The sequence below is a fragment of the Chiloscyllium plagiosum genome, unplaced genomic scaffold (genome assembly GCF_037043375.1).
Source record: "Chiloscyllium plagiosum isolate Xiang-an unplaced genomic scaffold, Cpla_swu_hap1 HiC_scaffold_25, whole genome shotgun sequence".
Lineage (NCBI taxonomy): Eukaryota > Metazoa > Chordata > Chondrichthyes > Orectolobiformes > Hemiscylliidae > Chiloscyllium > Chiloscyllium plagiosum.
The window spans coordinates 16006197-16017555 of NW_028270163.1; the positions used below are offsets into that span (position 1 = coordinate 16006197).

At 43.5% G+C, this 11359-nt stretch overlaps 1 protein-coding gene across 6 annotated transcripts in view; it reads right to left on the reverse strand.

The window, feature by feature from the left end:
- Window positions 1-10774, reverse strand: part of LOC122562032 (myocardin-like) — a 672873-nt gene extending 662099 nt beyond the window's left edge. For all 6 annotated transcript variants that reach the window (XM_088000477.1, XM_088000479.1, XM_088000474.1 and 3 more), the window contains exon 1: window positions 10630-10774. The gene's annotated coding sequence lies outside the window, so the exon portion shown is untranslated. The remainder of the gene's footprint in view (window positions 1-10629) is intronic.
- Between the last annotated feature and the right edge of the window lie 585 nt (window positions 10775-11359).

An 11359-nucleotide genomic window follows, 5' to 3' on the forward strand; every position in this document is an offset into this window, starting at 1 on the left:
CAGAATATCTTTTCTCAAATTTGGAGACCAGAACTGCACACAGTACTCCAGGTGTGGTCTCACCAGGGCCCTGTACAGCTGCAGAAGCACCTCTTTGCTTCTATACTCAATTCCTCTTGTTATGAAGGCCAGCATGCTATTAGCCTTCTTCACTACCTGCTGTACCTGCATGCTTGCCTTCATTGACTGGTGTACAAGAACACCCAGATCTCTCTGTACTGCCCCTTTACATAAATTGATTCCATTGAGGTAGTAGTCTGCCTTCCTGTTCTTGCTACCAAAGTGGATAACCATACATTTATCCACATTAAACTGCATCTGCCATGCATCTGCCCACTCACCTAACTTGTCCAGGTCACCCTGTAATCTCCTAACATCCTCATCACATTTCACCCTGCCACCCAGCTTAGTATCATCAGCAAATTTGCTAATGTTATTGCTGATACCATCTTCTATATCATTAACATATATTGTAAAAAGCTGCGGTGGAGGAAGCAGTAGAACTGGGAGGGTTTGCAGCAGGACAGCCTGTCAGTCAGTCTGAGGTTGATGTGAAGTCCACAGAGCCAGGAACTTCACAGAAACAGCCACTGAAATTCCTGGTGAGTATTACCATGGCTAGCCAGTGATGAAAACAGAGGGCTCCAGCTACACAAGAGGCAGCCACTGGGGGAAGTGCAACATTTTAACATCATCCATCTCTCTCAAAAGGTCAAATGGAAGGTGAGGTAACAGCTACAGCAGTGGAACTGCACGAGACTTCAGAGAAGGTACAATCATCTGAAAAGTACAGGTACATCAACCTTCATCAGTGCACACTCTCTTATATTGATTAGCACTTGTGAGCAGTTGGGTAAACGGTGGTTGATTATAGTACTGTGCACCATCGACAGAGGCAAGTGACATCTGCAGCCACTCCCTGGCAGCGGCCTAGGGAGTGCCTATCAAGGCTCAGTCTTCCACACGTGGTGAGCTTGAGGTACCATTGTCACTGGCTTGTGCGTGTATATCCTCTTCTATTGTAAGAGTGGACACCCCGAGAGCTGCAATCAGCATATTGACCAGTGGAGGTAGCAGGAGCGCACTGGCTTGACCCATACATGGGTCTGTGGAGTGATACATGAATGAAGGACATCTCACCCAAGTGATCAACCATTTCAGGGAAGCAAGGAAGGACAGATGAGTCTCCAGAGTGGAGAAGAGTTACTGGCTGAACCACCTGACTGCTACTCTCAGGGTAAACCCGGTATTGACAATTGTTCCTCAGCCCCTTTGACAATGATGTCAATGTTGTCTGAATTTGCAAATGGCAGAGACAGTTCCTACATGGATGCAGGAGCTCCTAGTCCCAGTGCGCTGGCACCTTCCAGGTCTCTGGGACCCAGTGGACATCCACCATGGTCATCTAAGCACCACAGCAAAGAGCAAGAAACCAGTCTCCACTTCAGCCACATGTGCCAGGGGAGCAGCATAATCATTCACGTAATACTACTTAGAGTCACTTGCGTTCCACTGGTTAATAATTTTCTGCAGCACGTTCAGATGGCAGGCTTTATTTTGCATAAGATAATATATCACATGTTCATTTCTGCAGTTGTGGGCTGTGGCTGGATAGCACCTTCTACAGAAGGAGGTAAGGAATGGGTCTGCATTACATGTAGAGAGTGGCGAACGTATGCCTTAGTCAATTGTCATGACAGGCCCAGAAAGCTGGTATGGGCATTAAGGAAAGACTACTCTAAAATTAAATTGTTCACAAGTGTTTAAGAGGTGCTCAGGAGAGACATGTCTGTATAACTGTTTTGTGTGTCTCCCTGGGCTGCACGTCAATGTCCAGTGATAGAAGTCTCTCGAGTGCATTGCCATGGCCTGCCTGGTCTCAGGCCTGCTTCAGACCTTCCTTGAAGGAAGAGGAAAAGGCAACACAAGGTAGTACACATTCTCTAAAGTACTATCCTCAAATGTGTCAGATTGTACAGAGAATAATATGCCAGAACAACACAGCAGACCCTAATAGAGCATATTGCAGGTGTTACGATCTCAGATGAAGACACTAATTTTAAGTCTCTGAATCAGTTTTATTTTCCTTTATTTTATGATCCCAACTACTTACAAAGAGAATAAAGTCACAAGATTCCACAATTTTGAACAAACAAAATAAACTTTACTAAACAAAGTTTGAAGAGTAAAGCAATCCTCAGTATATATAATCTATACTTTAACATCAAGAATTAAGATGAGTTAAATATGACTGAACTGGCAAACTGTGGTCAAACCCACAGACTATATTGTAAATGGTCAATATGAACAAGGCAGATCTCATCCACATAGCAGTCACACTGTGGGTCAACAAATCTTATGCAAGAAATTAAGATTGTTCACTTCACAGATGGCTTTGGAAAAATCCGCAAAAGCCTCCTTGACTTGGACTGCTCAACTACTGCTCACATCACAGCAGTTCAGTGCCCTGCTGAAACTGCATTCCATTGGAATCCAAAGGCTTCAATCTAGCACCTATTCATGAGCAGAATTGCAACACTTTCACAGACACTTAGCTTCATTAGGTTAGCACTGCTCCTGGTTTCCTCTCAGTTTCAATAGTTCTCAGGATGGACAAAGCATATAATGCTTGTGGGCTTCCTTGACCCCACCCTCAGCTACAATGGCCTAGTAATGATACCCAAAGGCCTCTCCTGCCGTAACTACCTGGAGTCTGGTAACAGCAGCACTCTCCCAGCTTCTAGCTGCATCTAACCTCTCTCCCAGTAAGCAGGTAGATAGCTTGAAACCTGAGAGTGTTTTTTGAACTCTGTCCATCCCCATGACTATGTAGCCTACTACAGGATCCTTAACCTGACTTTCAGGGATTACCAAATACTTCTAATGTAATTTACCTTTAAATCCCATCTCCTGCGAAGGTATTCATCTGCATTTTTTGTAATTTTACCTCATTTATTCTGATTCTATTGAACAAACATGCATAACCTTCTGAAATATCATTTGCTTTCGGTGTACTGGCAATCACTAAAACCCAGCAATTTAATTACCTCACTTTCCTTGCTGTTAATCTCTGACCAACATGACCTCCACCTTTCAAGTACACTAGATTTCAATATGTTTCAATTGCATTTATCCCGTTTTCTGCTGTTAAACTTTAATTCATAAAATTAAAAATCTATAATAAAATATAGTAACCAGAAACTAGATATTAACAATGTAGTGCTCTCTAGATTACCCCATCCTCTGAGCCTCATTTTCAGAAGGGCTATGACCTGTTCAGTAGTTGCCCTTTGCCCCAGGTGCCCTCTGCCTCTGTGTTAGGATTCCACTTAAGGGTAGGAAGCCATGTCTTCAGCGTATAGCCCTAGACATCAAGTACCCATCCATAAAGGTGCTCAGACCTGTAAATCGAAAGTATCAGAGATTACCATAGGATGATTAATACATGGCAACTTCCAGGGGACCTTGCACAAGGTCATTTCGCAGCCTTTTGGAGTATATCAATTGTATGCTCAATAAATGAAAACCCCTTCCTGTTGATATTGGCTTACCTCTGCTCTGTGGCTGCCTTGATGGCCATTTACATACAGTTGAGAGTGTGCCACTGAGAAAGCACAGCAGGTCAGGCAGCATCCGAGGAGCAGGGGAATCAATGTTTCATTTAGGGCTTATGCCCAAAATGTCGATTCTCCTGCTCCTCGGATGCTGCCTGACCTCCTGTGCTTTTCCAGCGCCATACTCTCGACTCTGATTTCCAGCATCTCATTCCTCACTTTCTCCTAGGCCATTTACATAGAGCCAAATACCCCCTGAAACTCAGAAAATCCAGCAATGGTCATAAGTCCTAGTGTTTTTGCAGCCCTCCTGGCCTGATCCATAGGGTCACAGTGTCATTCAGCACAGAAACAGACCCATCGGTCCAATTCAACCATGGCGATCAGGTTTCCCAAACTGAATTAGAGTCATTTGCCTGCATTTGGCCCATATCCCTCTAAATCTTGCCTGTTCATGCACCTATCTAAATGTCTTTCAAATATTGTAATTGCAATTCGAGGGCGGCACGGTGGCACAGTGGTTAGTACTGCTGCCTCACAGCGCCTGAGACCCGGGTTCATTTCCCGACTCAGGCGACTGACTGTGTGGAGTTTGCACGTTCTCCCCGTGTCTGCGTGGGTTTCCTCCAGGTGCTCCGGTTTCCTCCCACAGTCCAAAGATGTGTAGGTTAGGTAAATTGGCCATGCTAAATTTCCCGTAGTGTTAGGTAAGGGGTAAATGTAGGGGTATGGGTGGGTTGCGCTTCGGCGGGGCGGTGTGGACTTGTTGGGCTGAAGGGCCTGTTTCCACACTGTAATGTAATCTAATATAATCTAATGTAATCTAATCTAATATACCCAGCTCATTCAATACATGCTCCACCCTCCGCGTGAAAAGTTGCCCCTTAGGTCCATTCTACATTTTTCACCACTCATCTTTAACCTTGGCCCTACATTTGGACTGTCCTACCCTGGCAAAATGACCTTGGCTATTCACCTTGTCCAAGCCCCTCATGATTTTATAAACCTGTGATAAAAGGTCACCCCTCAGCCTCTGACACTCCAGTGAGAAAAAGCCCCAGCCTATCCAGCCTCTCCTTATAACTCAAACCCACCAGTCTCAATAACATACTTGTAAAGCTTTTCTGCACACTTTCCCGTTTAATAACATTCTTCCTATATAGGGCAAACAGAAAATGGATGTGTTGCTCCACTCACTAGTACAAGTCACCCATGATAAACATGTTGCAGAAATAGGTCCCTAAATGTGAGATTCTGCTACTGGCTCCACGGGATCACTGAAATGACCCTGACAGTTTGTGACCCTCACCATTGTAGCCACCCCATTGGCCACCCTATCTCAGTCACCTCAGATTGTCCTCCAGCATTGCACACAGATCTGACACCATCTCGCTGGGCAGTTGCAATTTCCCTGGCAACTGATGCTCTGACTTCTCTACGGAGCTGTGCCTTTTAGCTGGCAGTGGCCCCTTCTGCAAATATGAACCCTCTACACCCTCTTCACCCATATGACCCTTCACCAATTCCTCTGCACATTGGAGTACTCTGCCTCCAGTCTTCTCCTCATTGGAGGAGTCAACAATTTGGTGCGTGTGACCTATTGCTAATTGAAATTATTTGAGCGATTCTTCCAAGCAACAGCCTCTGGACCTGGAATGCTGACCCTGCTTTCTCCCCACAGATACTGCCAGACCTACTGAGTCTCTCCATGCATCTCCTTTGCAGCGTCTACAACCTATCACTCCTCTGGCCAACATATTCCAGCCTCTCTGAATTGAAAGGCAGCAGTACTTTCTGGCTTCCATCCCCAGTCACCGCATACCTATAATGGTAATGTTTGCCTCTTTACAGCCACCAAGCTTCTGAGATTCCATACATTGAGAGATCCAGAGTATAACTTGAAGGAAGACCTCAAAATCACAGACAGCTGACTTTTTAACAAGCTTAACTGCCAGCCTGCTTATCAAATGCATCTCTGAGAAACTACCTTGCACTGTCAAATGAGGGCACTATCTGAAAGGGACAGGGAGGGATTCACTGGATAGCAGAGTGGGAAGCTTTTTAATTTTCCCCTCGCTAAACCAAGGGTTCAGGAGTTATCACCTCCTGTCTGATATCAGCTGGTGGGCGGTTAGTGCAGTTGGCTGGATGGCTGGTTTGTGATGCAGAATAGAGCCAACAGCGCAAGTTCAATTCTCTCACTGACTGAGATTACCATGAAGATCCCCCTTTCTCAACCTATCCCCTCACCTGTGGCATGATGACCCTCAGGTTAAACGACCACCAGCTGTCTCTCTAACATGAGAGCAGCCCGATTGTCTTCTGGTACGACAGTGACTTTACAATTACACATTCAGAGCAGGTTGATTAAAATCAGTACAAATGCTTCAAACATAATTGAGAAACATGCCTTGCCTTTGCTTATTCTTATCAGATGGTTTATTGGTGCTTAATATTTTAACTTGAGATTTTGCAGTTACAATTATTTGCTTCAAATAAAATGCAAAGCATGTCTTTTCAGTCATAACTATTTTCTCCATGCCCTGGTATCTTGGTAAACATTATCACATAAGAAACAGGAGTAGTCATCATTGCAGCCCTCAAGCCTGCCTCAAAATGATCGCAGCTAATCTGAATGTAGCCTAACCTATTAGGTATTCTGAAGAAGGGTCACTGGACCTGGAAGGCTGACTCTGCTTTCTCTCCACAGATGCTGCCAAACCTACTGAGTCTCTCCAGTGATTTGTGCTTTTGTTACACCTTCCTACCTGCTCACATAAACCTTGACTTACGTATATATCATACATCTCATGCAGTTCAAATGGCTCACCCTCTACGTATCACATGGCAAGGGAATTCCAAAGATTAAACTATCTGCTGAGAGAAAACACTCCTCATCTTAGTAAATAGAATTTTTTAAAAATTGTTTGTTCACAGGACGTGGACATCTCTGGCTCAGCCAGCATTTATTGCCCAAATCTAGTTGTCCAGAAGGCAGTTAAAATTCAAGCACATTGTTGTGTGTCTGGAGTCACAGGTAGACTAGACCACATAAGGATTGCAGATTTCCTTCCCTAAAGGATGTTAGTGATGGGTTTTTCCAACAATTGACAATGGATTCTTGGTAACTATTAGACTTTTAATTCCAGACTCTTATTGAAATCAAATTCCATCTTCTGGGTCCCTAAATATTCTCTGAGTTTTTGGATGAATAGATTCATCCCCACCCCCATCCACCTATTGTACTCTGTGCTACCTTCTCCCCACCCTCACCCCCTCCCTTTTATCTCTCCACCCTGGAGGCTCCCTGCCTTCAGTCCTGATGAAGGCCTTTGCCCGAAACGTCGATTTTCCTGCTCCTCAGATGCTGCCTGACCTGCTGTGCTTTTCCAGCACCTCTCTAATCTAGACACCTGATTTCCAGCATCTGCAGTCCTCGCTTTTGCCTGTTTGGATTAACAGTCTAGTGATAATACAATTAGGCCTTTGCCTCCCCTCTGAAACTGTGCCCTTTTTATAAATTCCCTCATTTGGGGAACTGTCTATCCTGTCAAGCACCCTCAGAATCCAACATGTTTCAATAAGATCAACCTCATTCATCTAAATTTTAATGACCAAACCCCACCTGATTACCTATAACTCTGAAAACAACTGCTTCATTCTAGGAGTCGACTAAATGAAACCTCTCCAATAGAAGTACCTCCCTCCTTCAACAAAAAGACCAAAACTATACTCCGTGCGGCCTCACCAATGCCCCCTCAACTTTAGCAAGAATTCCCTACCTTTACTCCATCCCATTTTAATGCAAATAAAGTCCTCATTTTTCTAAACAATAAATTGCTCTCCCTGTATTGACTTTAGTATTCCTTAAAGAAAAACACCCAGATCTCTCTGAACTTCAACATTCTGCAGTCTCTCCTCATTCGAATAATATTCTGCTTCTCTATTCCCGCCAAAGAAGATACCATCTGACAAACGTTTGCCCATTTGTTTAACCTAGCTCTATCCCTTTGCAGACTCTGCATTGTCTTCACAACTTGATTTCCTTTGTGTTATCAGTGACTTTGGCTCCAATACACTCTGCCCCTTCGATCAAGTCAGAAATCCAGATTGTAAATTGTCGGTGCCCCAACACTGGTCTGCCACACCCCACGGATTAGTTTGCCAACCTGAAAATGACATATTTATTCTGACTGTTTCCCATTAGCTACTTATATGTTAACCGTATTCCTTCAGAAGGGAAAAGAAGCAGTAGCATTTGAACGTGATGGTACTGGTCCAATCTAGTCTTCAAACTTTAAAATGAAAGTCCAGTTTGAAGTATCACCATTCCCAGGTTTTACAGGTTTTCCTTCACAATGTGCCTTGAGGTAGTTGTCAAACTGTTTGCTACTCCCTTCCGGTCATTTGGCCCCAATGTCATATTCTTTTCGCCACTTCTCAATTTACTTCATCTTCCTCCCTACTCTTTTCAAAGTTCATCATGCTCTCCCGGACAACTGGCTTTGATCTTTCATTTAGGTAATCCTAAAGTTTTTATTTTCCAAAAATGCTTTAGCGAATTGGGGCGGTACAGTGGCTCAGTGGTTAGCACTGCTGCTCGGGACCCACATTCAATTCCAGTCTCAGGCGACTGTCTGAGTGAAGTTTGCACATTTTCCCCGTGTCTGTGCGTATCCCCTCCGGGTGCTCTGGTTTCCTCCCGCAATCGAAAGATGTGCAGATTAGATGAATTGACTATGCTAAACTGCCCATAGTGTTCAGGGATCCCTAGGATAATAGGGTCAGAGGAATCAGTCTGGCTGGATTACTGTTTGGAGGGCCTGTTTCCACACTGTAGGGATACTATGAGAATTATAGAGTGAGTAACTACTCCAAACAGGATTAAGAGAAGTATTAATTGAATTGACTACACCAGAGATCGTTTGAAAATCCTTGATAACCTTTCAGTTAGGAAATGGGGAAGTTTCCAGAGCTGACAATCCTCAGTTCTTCCTGAAAACAGGAATGTATGGTGCCAGATGTGGATAGGTTGAACTTGGAAGTCCCATGGTCAAATTTATTGACAACATTTACTTGTTAATAATGTGGGATATAGGTGAATTAATGTTATTTCTGCAATTATAAGTTCTGATACCGAGTAAATGAATTCACATTAGTTTGGGATTGTTTCGGACGAGAGCTAACTTAGCAAGAATGAGGAAATATATAATCCGTTACAAAATGGTATGTTAGCATGAGACGTGATTACAGAACAATGGTAGAAATACAGGCACTAGATAAAATGCTGTGAAAAGAGGCCTTTATAAACATCTGTTTCCCACTTGTACAGAGACACAGGAACAAACCCCAATTAAAAGGGCTTAGTGATAAGATGCTGTGAGGGGCAGCGCAGATGGAGGGAGCAGATAATGGTAAGCAAAGGATGGGATGACGTCAAACAACTTTATGGGAGGCAGAGATAGACATTTGTCACTGACAAGGCGGGATAAACAGAAGTTGTGGGATCAGTCTTAAGGAAATGAATGACGTACGCGGAGGATGGGGGCAAACAATGGAATAAGGAAAACATATGGGAATTCAAACTGTATAAATTTCGAGAGTTTGTTGGATTTGGTGTGCATTTGTCATTGCCTTACCTGGCATTAGACATGGCACCCACTTGCAAGTGTACAAATAAACGACACTGTTTCAGATTTTTGGTCTCGGACTGAAATTATTCAAGTGAGTGAGCTTTTGTTTCTCACAATAATAATCACCTTGGCAATGATTTGGGTAGGTGACTGCCACTTGAGTCTTATAAAGTAAAAACCCTCAGGAAGGTAGAGAAGGAGAGAAGAATAAGCTAAATGCATTAGCCTTTACTTCAACACTGAATATAATTTTCTAGTAAATGCTGATCTTCAGTATTTTAAAAACATCTGAGTATGTAGGGAATTTCCTTCTCAATTATGGCACCTCCTACATCAATGGGAAGTTCCCTTTCCATACACACAAATGAAGGAAGAGCAGAAGTCAGCCATTTGTCCCCTCAAGCTTGCTCCACCATCATGGCTGAACTGGCCTGTATTTCAAATCCCACATTTCCACCTGGAAAGGTGACTCTTGTCAGAGGGACGCTTTGGTGGGTTAACGTTTCTTGTGCTTAGACACATTTTTAACCTATTCAGGCTAGTTTTTTTTTTAAACACAAGAAGGAGCCGTGAGGAGGATCCAGACAGGAAAGTGGAGGCGACACACCAACCAGATCAGCCAAGATGTAATCTTTTGTTTCAAATCAGTCTGTTCAAATGTGTAATGGCATCTGGGCAGTTGGGATGCCTGGCCCAAAGATAGGGACATGAGCAACGCACAAATCCCCTGCAAACAACCTGCTTGGGTTGCACTCATCTTCCTTGGCCCCGCGTCCAAACGTCAGAGTTGAACCCAGAGCTTCTAGCCTGGAGGTAAGGTCCCCATCACTACACCACAACTACTGCCCAACCATAATATTATAGAGTCTCTGCCAAATGGCCTAAACCAGTTCCTCAGTCCCACGTTCCAACAGTGTAGTTTCTGGAGCTGTCAACAATCCCATTAACAGTGCACATTTTACTCAAAAGATAAATGTTTTATTAGAACGATATGAGGAGAAAAGGTTTTTTAAAAAACCACAGAAAACAGTTGACTCTTTCAAAAATTTCATTTCAGTCATTGAGGTGATACAGAGAGATAAGCATATACCCAACATCTCTTTTCTTCCACCTGCCCTGACCAACTCCCTATGTTTGGAAAATTAAATGAAAATAGTTCTGACAGCTAACACGGAATAGCGAAAGAGTGAATGCAATTTATTACACCCCTGTCTACAGAAATACTGCAATTAAATTGAGCAAACATAAATTTGAATGTTCAGTGTTCACTGCCCCACCTATTGTAAACCAGCAGTTATTACATGAGTTTAATCCAGCAGGTACCAGAGACTTCCTGCTATTGAGAGAAATACACAACTACTGCACTCCAAAGACCAGGAAAAACACTTCAACCCAGAGTTAGGGGGGTGGCAGGGGAAGCAAACATAAAGTTTAAAAACTACCTCTGCGTCCTGACGCTGAGTGTGGAGGTCGCAGTTTCTTGCAGACTATGCAAAGTGCTGCAGAGGAATGACTTCCTTCCCCGTGTAACTATTTGTTTCTCTCTCACACATTTTGGAGCAAGAGACTTGACAACTGCAAATGAGCGACAGGGAGACTGGAACTTGCGGCGGACAAGCTCCTGGTTATAGCAGGCAATGGGTGCTGGCGGAAAGAGCCGAACATGCTTAAGAGCGGAAAGTGCCGAAGTCACTTTGAAGCTCAGTGTGTTCTGTTGGAGCGAGCCCAACTTTGAAAACTGCTTCTCTAAGGACAGAGTCAGACCAGGACATGTTGCTGACGGAAACCGTCGAATAAATTCAGATCTTTATCTCTTCCAGCTTTTATTTTAAAATTGGCCAAGATCAAACTATTGTTGTAAAAACCGAAAGAAAAGGTACAATTGGCTAAAACAAAACTTTTCAAATTTGTCATAAGACTTGACAGCCCCATGAAAATTGATGTTCAGTTTGCAATGTTGAAAATATGAAGCACACAGTATCGATTAGTCAATTGATGTGAAAAGTTCACGTTACAATTTGGGAGGAGGAAAATTGGAGCAGGGCAGGCCCATTTTCGAGAAGATGCAAAAGTAAACAGTACTTTCTTCCAACAGGATAAAGCTGATTGCTATCATGTATGCACTTCTCTCTCTGTGGACAGCAAGAGATCAATCGGTGCATCAATACACTA